Source organism: Pelmatolapia mariae, linkage group LG16_19 (genome assembly GCF_036321145.2).
Source record: "Pelmatolapia mariae isolate MD_Pm_ZW linkage group LG16_19, Pm_UMD_F_2, whole genome shotgun sequence".
Classification (NCBI taxonomy): domain Eukaryota; kingdom Metazoa; phylum Chordata; class Actinopteri; order Cichliformes; family Cichlidae; genus Pelmatolapia; species Pelmatolapia mariae.
The window spans coordinates 62702832-62721944 of NC_086241.1; the positions used below are offsets into that span (position 1 = coordinate 62702832).

The 19113-nt window shown below is 37.5% G+C and overlaps 1 protein-coding gene across 4 annotated transcripts in view; it reads left to right on the plus strand.

The window, feature by feature from the left end:
* The window catches only part of LOC134644456 (leucine-rich repeat and fibronectin type-III domain-containing protein 2), a 136483-nt gene that overhangs the window by 43484 nt on the left and 73886 nt on the right, over nt 1-19113 (plus strand). For 2 of the 4 annotated variants that reach the window (XM_063497523.1, XM_063497526.1), the window contains exon 2: nt 10098-10248. The exons of the other annotated variants lie outside the window; for them this stretch is intronic. The gene's annotated coding sequence lies outside the window, so the exon portion shown is untranslated. The remainder of the gene's footprint in view (nt 1-10097; nt 10249-19113) is intronic. 4 annotated transcript variants of the gene reach the window in all.

A 19113-nucleotide genomic window follows, 5' to 3' on the forward strand; every position in this document is an offset into this window, starting at 1 on the left:
ATGAAGCTGTGCTGTCATGCAGCCCTTAGAAAGACTACTAGTGGATTTCAGAATTTTCTGCAGGACGGATTAAGTGTGATGGCAGGCTGTTGACTTCTGACCAGGAAGAGCAGAAGGCAGCACTTTCCCCGATCCACAGCCACCTATGGGCGTAAACAGGTGGCTGCCGGGGTACTGGCAACGCTTATTTCCAGGGTAGGCGAGTAAACAGTGGCCTTGTTAAGATGCTGGCACAGTCCAGGAAAGCATTTTTTGTGGTGTCACAAAGTGGATTCACCGTCCATGGCTTCTTTGCGCTACATATTATTCTTAAGCTTAGGATTTAAAGGTAGCCCCTGAGTAAAGCCTTGAATTAGCTTAATGGGAAGGATCAGGCACATGACTCAAACCTCACGTGCAGAGATAGTCACAAACAGCCGTCTGAAACCAATATGATGATTGATTTTGTTTTGCTGGGAGAATGAATTATGCCCATGCATGTGTCTCTGTATTTCTGGTGGATTTGGAAGTGTGTGCGAGGCATATGGATCCCTGATGTCTCAATAATGAGGGCAGAGAAAGGCTCACAGACATAAAATGGTTTTTGGCTGTACTCTTTTCTTGTGGGTGCATATGCTTTAAGATGTAACATTGTTCATCACATTGTTAGACTCTCCCACATACATTTATGTAAAGACACACAAACCCAAGACTGTCAAAGGGAAATGAAGAAACACTTTTTTATTGGTTGGGTTTCGCTTCACAGCATTGTATTCATCAAGCTAACATAAGCAAAGAGTGAAGTTTAAAACGGTTGCTGTTTTGCTTATGCTTAAGCAAATATGTATCTGGAAATGTTTTGGTATAGCCTGACTACATTTTTTCAGGGTTTTTAAAAGATGCATGCTTAATAACAAAAATCAAGAAAATGCTATTAAACCATTTATTACCAAGTTTTTCTGGTAGCCATCAGTAAAACTTTACATTGTATAATAATTGTTGGCATCAAGATCGAAGATCATGCTTTTTTCATTGAACCTGTTTGAAAGTTTGAAAGACTTTCATTTATGCACAGAGCTGCTAGAGGTTACTTTGCTTTAAACATAACTACGGGTTAAACAAAAGATTGCAGAAAACAACAACGAGAAAGACAGTTTCATTGAAAGAACAAATGAAACCCTAGTACAGATTCATTGGACAGTATTGTTTGGTTCAAGGTTTCCTGTAATTTAAAGGTTTATTAGTAGTGTGCACACCTTTTTTTCCTTTAAATGACATAATAAGTAATACAGCTACATTAACAGGTTTGTAATCTGGGTGATATGATCCCTTTTTAACCAGCCATTTATCATAGTAGAGCTCATTCATTTGAAATGAAATGCAGTAAAAAGTGCGAAGAACTATAATCAGATCACTCAAGATATTTTCTTAATACTTTGCATTAATTCAAAGTATTTTGTGTTACCATGCAATACAGTGTAGTCCTCTAATCCATAGAAAGCCGAATTAGAAATATGCAGCAGATGCTGTTTCTGCCAAAGCTCATTGAGACGTACTTTGACACATCAGCTTACACTGGATGTAACACCAGCTAATGCAGGGTTTGTGCGTGTGCAGCGAACTGACATTGTTGAGTATTAGATTAATGCTGTGCTGCTGTGTATTGTCTAGGAAGTTAATGCTGAAGTTTTTTACATGGTATGTTCTCCAGATTAAATTCTTTATTTTTTTTAAATAGAAAGTGATAGCAGTATAATAATAACAAGAAGAAGAAGAAGAGGAAAAACTAAAAACAATGAAATTAATATTGTCAAATTTTATACTGTTAGTATTCAGCTGGCAGCTACTACAGTTTTCAGCATTTAGTCAACTGGTCTTCATATTTATTTCTATTTTCTGAAATTTCGTTAATTATGAAATTAATTTAAATTTTTACTTTAAAGGGAAATTTTATATTTCTGTGAAACTAAGCCAAAAATAAAAGCACAGGAAAAAGAGCAGCAAGCTGCTGTATCCATAGTATCATATAATCAGCTGATGCTGTGAGCTATAGGCACATCTATAGCTTCAATCATAAAAGCTTGTGAAAGAAGTAAAAAGAGTGCATTCATCATGTAAGGCGTCACTTTTTCCTTGTCTCTCATTACTGTCGTATCTCTAGTATGTTTCTAGTTGTTTCTCTTATGTCAGTGTGCTGTAACTGGATTGGGCAAAGAAGGATAACTGCTGCATTTTTGCCACAGCACAATTGATAGTCAGAAGTTGCCAATGAAATAAACTGATGGCACTGTATCACTTAATCTCAGCAGTATTATGGGAAACCACATCATGCTGATATAAGCTGTCACATATGATAAAATTTACAGCATATATTTCACTACAGAGCTCTGCTGTCATGCACATTTATTTAAATATTTACATATTTATGCTGAGTGGTCCCTTATTGTGTGATATCAGAAATGCTAACTGAATCTAATCGCTGCTGTGGATGACATAGCTGTCATTCTAGGTTGCAAAGAAAACTGTGAGGTATGAGTGTTTTTCTGTGCAGTGAAGCCATTTAAATGGGTTCTTTGACCTCAGCTCACAGTCATCCTGAAAAAATCTGTTTCTTTCCTTTTCACGCTCTTTATTTTGCATTGTTTTTTTCCACTGTGCATTGTGACTGGAGTTTCCTGTGACTCCTTATTCTGTGTCATTTCATGGCAGCAATAGATCACAGAAGAGAAGGAAACAACTGGGTTGATTTTTGTTTACCCAACACAAGACATTTGTATTTCCTCTTCAGTGAAAGAGGGAGAGCTGGGTGAGGAAAGGTTCTCGTTTGTAATAGACTCTGACCCATAAGGACACCACCACTAGCATAAAGGAAAGACTTGGCTATTGGTCCAAATCAAGAATTGCAAATCAAGTTCTTTTCTGCCTTAAGCTTATGACACGACCTGCCAAAATCTCTCAGCTTAGACTTATAATAAGAAAAAAATCTCAGTAAAGGCATTAGGAAAAGCTTGCATCCCTGTACACTCACAAGCACTTTGCACAGATCTGTGGTATGCAGGATCTAAATGAGTCCACAGGCTTTTTCTCAGGTAATGCTGACAAGCAGAACAATCACATTAAACTCTGCATGCGTCATTAAAATATCCATTGCTGGCTCTGTAGACAAGTATTAGGATCTCTCTATGGCAGGAGTTTGGGAAATTTACCTTTGATCAGGAAATATCCAGAAAGGCAGTACATAAGTAGGATTCATGCTTAATAATCAAAAGGGGCAGTGGTCTGTTTCTATTTCATTTTAAATCATTGCTTTAGATTTTTTTTCTTTTTTCTTTTCATTTTTGAGGGATTAAACCTTTCACAGATGTTTCACCATGTCCAGTCACAGTCTTGGAAGGTTGCCCATTGTAGCAGCTTTGTTTCAGCGCATTCACAGATATATTTCGACGTCAGAGGCTGGGATTAGTTTCTTTACACATGGGGGCAGAATGTCGCAGCCACAGTGTGGTCTGTTAGATTGTGTTAGATTCTAACGTCACAGTGAGCAGAACGAGAAAATATAAACTGTAAAAATGACTGCTGTGTTCTCGAGCATTGAGCTGGACCCAGTGCATGCTGGTTTATTAAGACTATAACTTGCTAGCATTTAGCAAATTGACTGTGGAAGCCTTAGTAGGCTTTAAAGTGCTAATGAGATCCATCCAACAGTGCCTTAAGAACACCTCCACCCGCTGCAGGATGTAACAAGTAATTAGCTTTCCATATGAAATATTAACATTCATTTTTTTCTTGTATGTCTCCTCATTTACCCAAAAAGCAGGAGAGCACTACATTAGTGTGACCAAGATCTTTATCTTTAAACCTCCGTCCTCATTTGTACAATTTATTTTATCAAGTTCTTCAAGTGGAGTGATATAAAAGATATTTGGCTCAGAAATGCAGAGATGTGTTTGAAGTGTATTAAGCATTACATCACAACTGGTCTATAAGGTCTATAAGCTGTATGGTTAATAATTCTAAATAAAAGAATAGGGTTAAATATCAAAGAGGCAAACTCCATTTAGGAGATATGCTCTGAGGCAAAATAACCAAAGTTTATAAAGTGAAACTTAAAAGTTTATTAATAACCTAAATGTGTGAGGAGAAAAGAATTGTGGCATTGCTTTGTGGCATTCTTAGCCAACTTTTTTCCTAATGAAGTTGAAGAACTATCTCCTGATAAGAAGTGCAAAGAGGTGGCTCCAAAAAGGTAGTTCAATGACAGAGCAATAGACTGGAAAATATGAGAATGATAGAGGGGGTTGGACTCATGCTGATATGTTTATTTGTCACTTTGGGTACCCACCAGAAATCTTGGTGGTTTATTGTGGGGTTGTTCATTTAGGCCTAAGGGTTAGGATTAGGTATTCATTTTTGATGGTTAGAGTTAGGGTAAGAAGCTAGGGAAGGCTTTATTTCAATTAGATGTCCTCACTAAGATATGAAAACAATTGTGATTGTGTGTGTGTGTTCTCCTGAATGTTGGAACACTGAGCTACTAGTTGTCAGTCTGGATGTTGGGTGCTGAAGATTCCATCCGGTCGTTAAGTCTTTTTTTTTTTTTTTTTTTTTTTTCGGTGGTTAAGTCTGACGTCACTAGCCGTGTCTGGGCCTAAACTCTGCTGTAGGTCCATATATCAAACGATCACTATGGCATTACTGAGAGTTGAAAAACTGTCTAAAGTTTTTCATCTTTGATAAAATGATCAGCGTTCTGCTCTACCAGGTGTAACAATTGAGTTTAACATCCAGGCATCCATGAAAACAGAATTTATGACATTTAGAAGTTAGCAGGAAGTTAGCTCGCTAGCTTCTATCTAAATACAATATAGCATGTCCTGACTGCGGGGTTTTGGAAACAAATTAAAACGTACAGCTCTGTTATCACTTCCAACATAAATGAAGACAGAAAACTAAACAGCAGCGTTTGTAGGGTTACTGAAGTCTGGCTAGCTGGTATATAATGATGTGCTACGTGACCGCTAGTGACACAGCTATGTTAGCACAATATAAACAAGTTAACTTTTTTTCCACTCGATAGAAGTTAACGTGAGTGTTCTCGGTGGTCAGGAACAAATGTAATCGCATGGCAGGATGCTGTAAAAGGACCAAACTTCAGCCAGGAGAACAACTGAGATAAACCATCCACAATGCGAGGTTAGTCATTCATATACTGCTGCATGGGCTGGGCTGTAGTTACATCCTAAGGTTTTAAAAACTGAGCTTAAATAAATGATTAGTGGTAATAAAAGCCGAGGGAGGTCAATAGTGATCACTGACTGTTTTAGGAGCTTTTTGAGATTAAATAGAAGAAAATACAGAACATTAAACATGTTAACAACACAAAAGCCATATTAAACGCAGACTACTTTAGGCCCGGAAGTAGGATTCGTCACGTCATCACTTAACGACCGGATAGGGCGAACTACTGGGGTTATTTGCGTAGCAGCATTCCAATAGCGCCCTGTTCTCAACTCTTCCTCATTTATGCCTTCTTGTTCCAGTAGTCCACTTCTATTCAGTGTATACAAGATCACAGGACCCTAAAAGCTTTCATCAGGAACTCAATGAGATGTGGCAAACAATACTAGATGCCAACTTCAAGCTAATTGCACAATTTACCATCAAGTGCGGGATCTACCAAGGAAAGGCCCTGTCCCCGTTGCAGAGGAAGTGGCTGGCATCCAAAAATCCTACCAGTGGCTGGACAAAGGTGGACTGAAAGACAACGCAGAGGCACTAATCATGGCAGCACAGGAACAAGCTCTCAGCACAAGATTCATAGAGGCTGGGGTCTATCACACCAGGCAAGACCCCGGGTGCAGGCTGTGTAAAGATGCCCCTGAGACAATCCAGCACATAACAGCAGGGTGCAAGATGATAGCAGGCAAGGCATACATGGAACGCCATAACCAAGTGGCTGACATAGTGTACAGGCACATCAAAATGGGAGATGTCTAGGGTAGTTGAGAATGACCAAGCTAAGATCCTGTGGAACTTCCAGATACAGACAGATAAACTGGTGATGGCCAACAAACCGGACATAGTAGTGGTGGACAAGCAGAGGAAGACGGCTGTAGTGATAGATGTAGCTATACCGACTGATAGCGACATCAGGAAGAAGGAACATGAGAAGCTTAAGAAATACAAAGGGCTGAGAGAAGAACTCAAGAAAATGTGGGTGTGGGTGAAGGCAATAGTGGAGGGAGGGAGGAAGACGACAAAGCGGACAAAAAAAAAGATCTCTGTCCAGTAGAAAGCAGTCGTAGGAAAAGCAAAGATACAGTGTATGACCTTCAAGCTCTGGTAGACGACCCGAATTGAAGGATAAAGACCGCCTCTCACTGCGAGAGGAAAATTTTTAATATATTATAATATATAAAAATAATATATAAAATATATTATTATTATATATAATATATATTATTATATAATATATAAAAATTCTCCTCTCGCTGTGAGAGGCGGTCTTTATCCTTCAATTCGGTGGATTTTTTTTTTTTTTTTGTTTGTGTGGATTTTTGTTTGACACTTTCTGAGCTGTGTGCATAAGTTAAAATCCATCATTTTATAGTTCAGATGATTTTTCATCAACCATCTGGAAAATAGACAAATTTCATTTACAATTGGAGACTTATTGTGAAGTATTGGGTTTGACAGGTGTGATGATTGTGGTGTTATTGTGTGCAGCTGAATAGAGCAACAACAAGGGCAGACAAGAAAAAAGCAAAAGTTAAGTTCTTAAATAAGTGTCAACGCACAAGATTAAGACTGTCAGTTAGATTCTCAGGTAGCACAAACTAAATTCAAATTGCCTGTCTTTTTCAAACTTGAGTAAAGGTGGACTGTGCAGCCTCGGTGACAGCTTGATGTGACTGGTGTTATATGAATCATACAACAATGAAGTCTTTTTTTCATGAGGGAAACAATTACACAAGGACAATTCATACCAAATTGCAATGTTATTATCTTTTCACTGCCTTTTTCCAAAGAACAAAGAGCTCTTAATGACATTCTCTGGTAATATCACTCAAACTGGTATTCTACAAGGCAGCAAATGTAAAGCACATTCAAAAACTATTCAATCTACAAAGTTTGCAGGAATGATTCATTAGTAGAAGTAAATGCTGACTCATGTTAATCAGGGATGTATTGAAATATGTAACATCCCTTGTTAACCTTTCATTTTGTGCCGGCTGACAAAACTGTAGTCAGCCAGGAGGCATAATGATCGCTGTATGATAGATTTTAATAACATATTTATAACTCAGGAATGTAAGTAGAGTTTTAGGTTGATATGTCTGAGGATTAATGTGGTAATGATTGAAAATTTAGGGCTGAAAACATAAGTCATTACTGGGTAATATGTGTAAAAGTTGGGCTAATGGTACATTATTTTATATAAAATCTTGGCAAATAATACTAGAATAAAAGAATAGCCAAGCTACATCCCATAAGTTAAAAATAATCATAAATCATTCAACATCAACACATTTAGTGGAAGAATACTTTACAATAAATCCATTCTATAAAATATTTGAAATGACCCCCCAAATATTATTAAAGGAGTAAATCATTGCAAACTTATGTAGCACACAAAAAGTTCATAAAATGTTACTAATATTCTACAGCACCAGCCTCCATAGTCAATGTCATAAAAATGGACCGAGGTTTAAATTTCAACTCGTGGTGGGTTTTTTTCTTTCTTTTTAAAAAAACTAAATAAATATTATTATTATTTTTAGGTTGAAACCATTAGGCTAAAGTTAGTTTTAAGGTTTAAAACAGTCAAGCTAAGGTTAAAGGTGGAAAAGTTAAGCTAACAGTACAGAAATGTTAGAAAGATGAACCAAATGGCAAACAGAACAAACCTACTATGATTTAAAGCTAACAGGCTGTGTTTTTGTTTTGAGTGTTAGTCATTTATCTACTGCATTCATCATTTAGATGTTTGTGAACTTTATATCTAACTACAGGCAGAGTGTTTATGTTAAAATTAATGCACTGAAGTAGTTATTCAATCTGTTTGGGAGTGTCTTCTGACAACTGGGATGATTTTTTGTGTTCAGATAGATATGGATTTAAATATTAGAGCATTAACCCGACAACTCTAAAGGTTTCAGCCAAAGATTTACAGTTTCCACTCAGAGTAGGATAGGTGGTGTTTCTGTGGCTCGCTGGATATCTGCTGGACAATGATACATTATAGTGACTTTAGAAGGGCACTTGAAGAAATGAGACTTCAAAGAAGCAACTGAGATAGCAGCTGCCCAATCAGATCTCACTTTGGCAGGATAATAGCATTCAGGTCCCTGGAGGCAGAAATGAGGATGTGTCATAAATTATGAATTTCCATGAGAACAGATATGGATGGTGGTGTCATGCAATAATTGGCACAGCACTTAGCTCCAAGAGAAGCTGGCTGGTGGCTGAGTGATGTACGCCGCGGGCACCTGCCTGGAAAACATGTTGAAGTGATTTGCAAAGTCAGCGTGACACAAAGAAGCGTCCTTTATTACCATGTTGACCCAAGGCTGTATGATGGGGCCACACAGTAGGGAACAACAGTAGGTTCAAGGTTAGAAGAAAACTGTGCCTATGGTGTGAACCTGGAATTGAAACTATACCCACACATCTTACTACCCAGCAGTGCAACTCTAAGTTCAGGCATGACGTAGTCAGGTAAAATGAGAAAAGTGATAAGCTAAACTGTACAAGTGCGTGTGTGTGTGTTTTAAATAATAAACCACACTGATTTCCAGTCAATGATAAGCTATCAGTAAACACCATCTTCATTAGAAAGATCTAAACTATACCAAAACAACTTTACATTTTTCAGCAAAGAAACAATGCAGTGCATAACAAAGCATTTCAAAACACGCGTTCTTTAATTATATGCAGTCTTTGCAGATGGAAAGTTTGTGTGAAGGAAGGGGAAAATGGTAAAGCAATGTACAAGCTTACAAAGCATAAGAAGGTAAAATGCAATCTGAACCCAAACTACAAAAACAATCTACTTCTACGTACATAAAATCAGATCTCCCTCTGTTTCTGCAACGACAAAATACCAGCATAAAATAGTAAAAAACATAAGTATATACCGAACCCAGCCAAGCAGTCAAAGGTTGCTACAGCTGGCAAGACTTTTCTGTGAAGTGTTCCTTGACCTGGATTTCACCAACTTTGCTGTCAGTGTGTTAAAGCGCTCAAACACTAATAGAAAGACCTTGTTTCCTCATTAGGATAGAGATCTGTGCCAGTGTTTGGAGCAGTAGTCTAAATTTAACTGGTAATTATGTAACATCTCAGGATGTGTTGTGGAGTAACGCAAGTATTATTACTTCAAAGACTAAATAAGCAACATGACCCATAAATGTTAAAAAAAAGGAATGGATAATGTGGAATGCATTACTTTTTGAGTAATCCACAACAAACCTTATTATTAGACCAGTTGAACTGTTTTTATTTGACAGCTCAAGTAAAAACACTCCAAAAGGCAGCCACTACGCAAAGATGGTAGAGAGGTCCAGTCTTAGGTCAATGTCTTAATAAAACTTAAAGAGGTAGTTTAAACACAGTTCACACCTGTCCATTTTACAGGTATCTGATTTTGTTATGAATTTTGATAGACTGTGTGTGCTTAGATCCTGATTTTGATCTGATCACTATTAGATCCACTCTTTAAAGATTAGAAAGGTGAGCCTCATGATCACAGCAGTTGTGTTGGGAACATTGATTTTTAAAATTGTGATGACACTATGCTTATTTTATGCATTTCCCCCCTAAAATGTAACAAATAAATTGTCTAAGAACAAAACACCAGTCATAAAAAAATCTTGTCATGTATCTTACCAGATATAATAAATCCAGAAACAAGCAGCAAATATAGAGGCAGGTTTCAAAATTATGCTGGCCCCCAAAACAACAGATTAAACTCCAGACCTCAGCTATAGGTTTTTGGGGCAGACCCACTCATCTCTCTTCTTCTAAATAAACAGGATTAGAAGCCACACAAATGTCCAAGATCAGTGCCATTTCTCATCCCATCCTGCTCCCTGTCTCTCCGCATTGTTTTCCTGCAGGTGAAAAAGTGAACGGATGAGGTGGAGGACACACACGCACACACACACACACATACAGACAAGCACACACACAGACGTCACCTTGCAACATTCATCCGTGGGAGGAAGAGAACAACTTTGGATTGTTTGTTGCCCGCAGGAGGAATTCAAGGTCAGTGCATAGTGCGTTCACACACGAACTCACAGAGTCTGACTTGAGAACAAATAAACAGAAGGACAGTCTTCCTCTCTGTTGCTGCTTGACTATAATCATAAGCTTAATAGATAAATAATAGAGTTTTATATAGGTATTTATTGACAGTTCCTTTCATCCTTGCATTCTTTCACCAGTTTTTTGTTTTTTTATCCTTTTCAAGTAAGCTTCCATCTTTGGTTGCCCCTTTTTAACCCCTCCCCCCGACACACACACACACTCTTCCTTCCTTCCTTTTCTTGATCTTGCAAGTCTTACTTCCCTCTTTCTTTTTTCTCTCTTCATTTCTTACTTCCTTACTCATCTCTGCCTGGCTCTGAATTTTATCCCCTCCTTCCTCTCTCATTTATTTTAATCCCCGCTTTCTTTTTCATTTTGCTTCTGCTGTCCTTCCTTCTGTCCTTTATCCCCCCCTTAACATTTCTTATATCTAAAGAAAACCACTAGTCAACACACCAAACAAACATTAGGCTGTCCAAGGATTTTTTTCCCTGTGAAGTCCACATACTGGGAAGAATTTGGATTTTAATTGCTTCCCCATAGATCCCTGCCTCACCAAGGAACTGGGTTAATTGCATAAGAAGACAGAGGTATTTTAATTGAATGCTGCCAGCCACAGTAACTCCAGCAAAGCCGTGTTGCAGGTTATTTAGCTACAGCTATGGAAATAAAGATGATATCCAGCTGTTTTCTGGGAATGACGACACCAGTTTCAAAAAGCTTTTAAAGTGTCATTCCTGCAAAGACATCCTGTCAGGATCATGTTTATTGTGTCTATTTAGCAGTTCAATGTTGTAAGTGAACTACACCTACAAAGGTTGCTTTAAGGTTAAATATAGTACAAAAACTTTACTTACTACTAAGTTTTCAAGCCTTCACTTCATCTCAATCTAACATTGCTTCCTCTAACCGATTCCCATGGGGGAAGGGATTTGATATCCCTAAGCAGCAATATATGAATCTATCCATTTCAAGTTAACATGGTGTTTTTGCCAAGGTCTTAAGGGTGGAATGAAGTGAAATAAGATTAGTTCATCATGCTCATCTATTTGTTATAATCATGCCCCAAAAGTGCTGAAAACAAGCAAGCACTAAGGTTTCATGTCGACCACACAGTGGCATTAGTTGTGCACTTATTAGTTAACTGATAGTCCTCAGGCTGATCTCACAGCTGCATTATTAACCAAGAAACTGTTAAATGTCAGGATGATAAACTAATGCACTCAATGTGTGGAAGTCAAACGTTTTTATTCCCATTTTATTCCCAATTATATTTTGGGATTTTAGCCAGTCATTAGTAAGAACAGACAAAGGATTTCACAATACCTGATCATCCCTCCTCAGCTCCTCAGTCTATATCTAGCCTTCTTTTTCCCTCCTTCTTTCTTTTCCTTGAATTTCCCTCCCCTACCTTGTTCTTGCTTCTTTCAGCCTTCTCTGCTTGATTCTGTTTTATCCGGCTCTACTTCCTTTAGTTCTCTTATTCCTTGATTCCCTGATTGGTTTTATTGTTCCCTTCCTCACCCCCTGACTTTTTATGCTCCCAGCCTCCCTCCTGTCATTTCTTCCTTATTTTATTTTACTTCCTATATTCAAAAGGCCTAAATTTGAATCGAAACTACTTCTAGATGCTAAGCAGTAGAGGCTTGGAATAAATATCATGTACTGTATGTATACAAATTATAACAGGGTCAAATATACGCTGAACGCAGTCAGCTCTGCATGTGGCACTGGGCAAAACAACAGATTGATTTCATTAAATGAGTCTTCTATAAATGCACTCTCCTATATTAGTACCTAATACAGAAATGGTATGGTACAACTAAAAAAAGAGGCAGATTTAAATCAGGAAATTACTAACTATGCAGTTGTCTGTTTTATCAAATAGGTTAAGTCTTTCATTTTAACCAGTCTGTAGGATGTAGTATTAAACATGGAGGATATCAGAACAGTTTGCTTTTAAAAAAATAAAATAACTGAAGTGAGTCAGTTTTTGAACACTGTGTCATTCATTCATCTATTCACGCCATCTGCCCAGTCTGACTAACAAAAGAAGGTCTGCGTCTGCCACATGTTTTTTATTGACATTACAAAAGAAAATGATGTGGAAAAAATGTGTGTAAATTGCTACATCTGATATACTCTACATCTCCAATTAGACTACAAACATTTGAATGATCAAGAGTGAAAACTACTTTGATATTGTTTATTTTTCGTGTAAAGTCGAGCCTTTCCTTTGTGACTTTTAAGGGTTCAAAGCTTTTCCCTTCTGCCTTTTTTTAATTTTCTTCCTTACTCATAAGTCTGTCATTCGATCTTTTGTCAGTTCCTTTCTGCTTGGTTTCATATTTTTGTTCTCCCCATAATTTTCTCAGTTTCTACCTTACTTCTTGGTAACTGTAGACAGCTGTGATGAATTCAATGATACCTTTAGATGAGGTTAGGGACATACACTAACAAACTCCTTCTGACCGATACCTGCCACAGAATCTGTGTAAAATATTCCAACAAATTACGTCACTAACTGAGGAAAATAATACCTGTTTTATAGGTTTAGAATCTCAGGGCACTGTGAAGGACAAGCAGGGTCAGCCGGAAACAAAGGGAGACTGTAAATTGTGTTTCGCTACCAGGGAACACTATGGTGAGCCTATGGTTTGACAACACTAGTGTTAGACCTTATAGGAAGTTTACAGAGTTGTTTACACAGAGAAGTATTCCACAACCTACACTAATGGACAAATAAAGTAGGGTTGTGTGTTGTGCAGCATGCAAACTGCTGTATATTCTTCACTGATTTGAATCGGTGTTGAGCTACAGTCACTGTAAAACATGAAACATTTTAACCAGCAACCATAGCTCATTAACTTAAACTCATTAACCTCCTACTGTATTTCAATAAGAAGAGATCATTAGAGGGAATTTAACATGATTTATTGATATACTGAATTCAATTATGCTATTTGGCGATTAGATTTCAATGGCACATCATAGCAGTGACAGGAATTAGGGCCGGATGAGTGACTTGCATTAGTTGGGGATGGAGACAAGGTGGGTCGCATGGATGAGTCTACAAGGAAAAATGAAATATGAACAGTGCAATTTAAAGAACCTAGAGTGGAGGCTGATTGGCTTTAAGAAAGTGGGCAGAAAGATGATTGTCCCCAAGCACATTTGAACCCCAATGTCCAATTTGTTTGAAGAGTGTTGCTCTTTTCCATGCTCAGGCATGATTAAGCATGGCATTCAAAGAGGTGGGCCAATTGTGACTCAGTTGGACCTGAGCATAGTGTGTAGTGTGATCGTTAAATGCCCCTCACCACTTAACTCCAGCAGTTCCTCAACAGCAGCTAATATTATAAAAATCACTGTGTTAAACAATTAAATTAGGAGACTCTTCATCCTGCCCTTCTTGCAGCATGTGACGAGATGTAATAGGTGTTAATCACTACACGAATTAGAAATCTATACAAAAACTTCAGAGCAGCAATGGTAAATAAGACAGAATATTAATAATGTTAGCCAATCGGTGTTCTGGAACTCATTGGGTGATAGTCATTCTATCACATTTATTCCAGTCTAATTGATATGTCAAAAGTCAATCAGCTCTTCCCATAGTGCACCTACCACTCAACCTCCACACACTTCCTACTCCATAATCTGAATTTTGATAATAGCTAAGGGAATATTGATTTGATATTTATAAATTATATAGATTAAGAGAAATGTAGCTCTTTGTGGACTGGTTGTAGTTAGAGCTAATTGATTTGAAGGTTGTTTAGAGTCTTTTACTAATAATCAATTAACATGCCAAGTGTTTTCAGGAAGTATCAACATGTTTTCATGTCTATCGAGTGATTAAAAGTATTGAAACAAGGACTTAGTGAGTTTTTGGATGACTTCAAGGACATAGATGGTGACTCTGTTTACTGAAGGTTAAATGGAAAAACCTGTTTGTTTTGTAGCTTAGAGTATTTCTCTTTTTATTGCATGATGAGTTTCCCTTTTGAAATAGCCTTGCAGACAATATTGTATAATTTTGTGTATTAATAACCCTGTCACCAAAAAAAGAAGAAAAAAGTGTATCTTGGCCAAATCAAGTGGCAGCTTCTGGGGCTGAAAAATGAAACCTAGCCATTTTGAGTGACGGGTGCACCAGCAGGCTGCTGTAGCTGATAACCGTCTGCTAAGCCTGACTGCCACTAATCGGAGTCAGTGAGCTGGGGCTTTTGATTATATTTGTGCGTTTGGTGCCTTTGAGAGCATTTTTATGGAATTATATAACAAATAATGTGGCTTGCTGTATGCTACAGATGGTTGAAGATGGTGCCTCAATTTTGGTGAGTACACCTTGGACACCTCAGACTTTCATTATACCTCGCCACCTACAGAAATACAGTAGCACAGTTCTGCAATGGTTGGAAGTATAAATGAAGGGAAGAATGAATATTATAGAGAAGTAATGGATGATATTATGGAGAGGTCTGGGAGGAATCCCATGCTTCTGAATATGAATAAGAGCAGAAAAATTGTGATTAACCTCAGATGGAAGAGGACAACTCCACAACCTGTGTCTATAATGGGGTCTCCATCTGAACTTGATGATCTGGAAAAACAAGAACGCATCTGTAAAAATAGGAGTCTCTATTTCCAAAGAAAGCTGAAATAGCCTAATGTGTGCAACAATTTGCTGAAGATTTTCTAAAAAAACAAAACAAAACTAATAAGTCAGTTGTGCTGAGCTTTGAGTATACTTTTATGTGGTTGGCTGGGGGAGCAGAGGGGAGCACCATCAGCTCTGGTGATACAGTCAAACTAACTAAACTGATTAAGAAGGCTGGCTCTGTGACTGGCTGCAAATAAGACACATTTCAATACACTTTTGGATAATCCTTGACCCCCCCTCACTTACTGGACAGACAGCAGGGCACCTTCTATAATAGAGCTTTTCAATTCCACTACAAGGACAGATACAGGCAACACTGTCTAGCAGATAATAAGCTGTTCTTTCAATTTAAGGTTTGATTGCAGTTTTAAATTTCTATTTAGCTAAATTTATTTTTAAAATGTTTTAATGTTGTTGTGTTGCATGCACACAGTTTGCTATTTGAGCTTGTGCTCCAGCCCTAATTCAAATATGATAGCTTTTGGCTTAAGAAAACACTCCATGATGTCTAGGTGGCTATGTCCATTTATATACAGTCTATGTTCTGCATCCAGCATATGGTACACTACTTTCAGGTTACAATGTGAATGGCCTACGAATTACAGGTCACTACTATGTTACTACTGCATCACATCAATACGCATTGCATGTACTGTTTGTACTGCTTAGATGCACCATTGAATACAGCATAACTATTACTGTCAGTTGGTGAAATAGCTGGTTTCTCTGACGGGAAGAAAATACTGCTAGGCACATGTTGTAATGCATTGGAAGTGATGTGCTCAGATCTTTTTTTTTCTTTTTTAAATAAGGCTGAGATGTATTGTTTCCACTGCAGATATCTTTAGAGAGTGGGTGTGTTTGGAAGCCTCTCCTAAGAGATCTGTGAAAGGAATATGGGGAAATATGTGATATGCTTAAAATGTTGCCCAAGCAAATTGAGTTCAAAGAACTAAACCAAACTTGACATTCAAACAAAATCTGCTACATCCCACAGTCATGAAGATTATATAAAAACTGGCTGATGAAACTGTAACAGATTTTTCTGTGCAGCAAAATGTGTTTTGCCTACTTTGACTGAGCTTTGATCAGAAAATGTCTGGATGGTGAGATCTCTGAATAGTTTTTTCATCCTACAGCAAGTGTTTATGAACTTGTCCCAAAACTTCCACCCTGGTTGGTGAACAGTAAAGCATTAGCTAATTAATCAAAATGACGAGTGGGTGTGTTTGAAGGCATGTACTTGCCACACATGTTAGGAGAAACGTGTAAGTCAGCTAAGGTTTTGTTTCTCATGTGTGTAATTGTAGTCAAAACAGTGACATATGGTTAGAAGTTTCCTGAGGTCCAAACATATATTTCTACCCAGCCATTCTTTCATTTGTGCTATAGTAGGCAGTGTTTTGTGCTAAATAAGACTTCCTTTATAGATACAGATACACTGGCCTCATGCTGACTGAGTTCTGGGGGAAAACAGAGTAAGACAGTGATAAAGTATCTTCAGTTGTTCACTGGCTAAGGATTTTGTTATGCCATTTGGGTTGTACTTTTATAGAGTAAGGACAAAAATATATACTTTTTCATATAAATCCTTGGCCTACTTACACTAAGCACAAAGAGCTACATCCAGTGGGGAGGTTTCCAGTAATCATGCAGCCAGTGTTGCATAATCACAATCATGCAGGACCTATTGTTTCTTATTGTCTGCTTGATGTATCTAGAAAGTGAAGTTAGTAAAGCACGTGTTTCTTTTAGCCTTTGCAAATCAAAAATGACGAACATTTTACTACCTATTGCACATTATTAAAAATTTTTTATGATGTTTTTTTTTTTTTTTGTTCCATAGATGATTGTCAAAGTCTAGGTTAATTTTGGAAACGTGAAAATCTAGTTGGGTGGTTGTGTAGGAAAGAACCAGTGTGTCTCTCTTTCTGCTGCTTATGGGTTTGACATACTGTAGTGTTGTTTCAGTTGTGTAGCTTATGCCCATGTAAAGTGTCAAAATAAATAACTCAACATGCTTTTCCAGACAGAGAAAGATGGTCAGGATGTCATCATTATCTTTTCCTTAAAAAAAATGAAAAAAAAGAAAATCTCTTAAGCGAAGTATTTTAGTCTGGAACTTATTTACCACTGACTCACCAAGCCGTGTCTCTTTAGTTCATCAGTTTGTAGTTTAGTTAAAGTGAGTTAAATAAAAGTGACTAGTGCATCGGAGCCAATTATTCGACTGATGGCAGTAATCTCCAATGAAATTAAAAGATTTTGCCATTATGCATGCTAATTCTAAAGAGTTGCATTCACACCCTGCTGGGAGAGTGGGAGGAACAGTGAAATCTCTTGCCACCCTGGCTCCTGAGCATTCACATTATTCCTAATTGATTAGCCTTATTATAGGCACATGGGAAATAAAAGTTTAGACTAAATTAGCTACTTCTGTGTGTTACATATTTGTCTTTGTTAACAAGAGAAAACAGTCACAAAGAGTTGCCCCTTTTAATTAGCTGAATCAATTGCACCTGCTTTAATGTAAGATTTTATTTTGTCGTGACTGCACTTGTGACTCAGTAGTCATCCGTTCCCAGTTTTTGGATAATGACAGTACCACACCTATTATTGCTGTTTTGGGACTCTGCCTTGATTCTCATTTTACATCTGTCAGCATTGATTCTGCTTTCATTATTTATTTTAGGTCTTTTGTGATTACCAGCCTGATGGCGATTATTATCATGGTTTCAATAAGCTAGTTAGTCCTTAGTGTATAGATATGCTCCCTTCCTTCACTTTATTCAGTGCCAGGTTGTTGCTGTTTTCTAGAAAAAACAAACAAAACAAAAGCATGATTAAAAGTGACTTAAAAAAGTTCCTTTTTAAAAATTATTTTAAGCATTTATAATTTCAGTTGTTAATATCACCACACCACCACAGGATATTTATCATAATTTCCACACATCCAGATGGGGAGAAAGGTGATTATGGACAATGGGCAAGACAAATCGAAACTTAGGAGCAACAACTCTCATCAGATTTTGTCTTCTGACACCCTTTGAAAGACATCAGCATTAAAGATTTTGGCAGCCTGCATCATTCCCTAGCAAACGTTTAAGAAGAACCGAATGATTTCACAGGTACTGAATTGTAAATAACCTGCAACCATCATAGATACATGCATATTAATATGAAAGCAATAAAACCAGTTATTAAGTTATTAGTTGCTATTTAAATGGAAGTGCAGATAAGGTAGCAGTATCTCTGACAAAGACAGATGGATATCACTGTCTCATAAAAGTATTTGGGCATTTTATGAGACAGTGATGATCACTTCTGAGCCATCATAAAGCCTTATTAAAGACTTGAACAGAATGTGAAATTAGATGTTAAAAAAAATCTCAGCCTTGGCCCTGATAAAACCTGCGAAAGACACGTCTCTTCATCAAAAACTTGTCAGTGACCTCAAAAAGTGTCTGCCTTGATTAAAAAGTATTGATTGAGAATGGAAGAGGAACTGGGCTATTTTCTGTCAGCCAGAAGTGAAAAAAACAACCAAACTCTCAGCTTTCTATGGTGTTATGACGTGCACTGTCTGCCTAACCTGCCGTTTAGCCCATTGAAAGCTCAAGGGCTTCTTAGATACAGACTTGATTTTAAATAGAGCCTTCTGTGATTGTCACCGTCAAACATATACAATGGGACTTTGTTTGACAGTAGTTGCATTTGAATACGCTCTCGTGTAACAGCATTGGTAATGTCTTTTATTCCTTTCTTCTGTTTTTTTCATCTTTGGCACAAGAAAAACAAAATGAAATGAGTTATCATTATAATATACATTTGTGCCGACAATAGAAACAGAAACAGACAGACAGTACATTCTGCAGCCTACACAGCCTCTTCAGTTTTGAGTAACAGTTCCTGGATGTGCTGTTGACAGTGATGATTAGAACCACAGCTGTTTGTTCTCTCAGAGCTGGTATGACTCAGAGTTTCACGTCTATCTAATATGTGAAACACTTCTCATATGCTGGAACTTATATCTGCTATCGTCCCTCAACTCCAACTGGCCCAACTGTCTTTATTGCTTATTGACTTCTCGGCAGTTTACATGAATACCATGCCATTGTGTAATGCATTTAGAAGGCTTCCTGTTAACTTTCCTATAA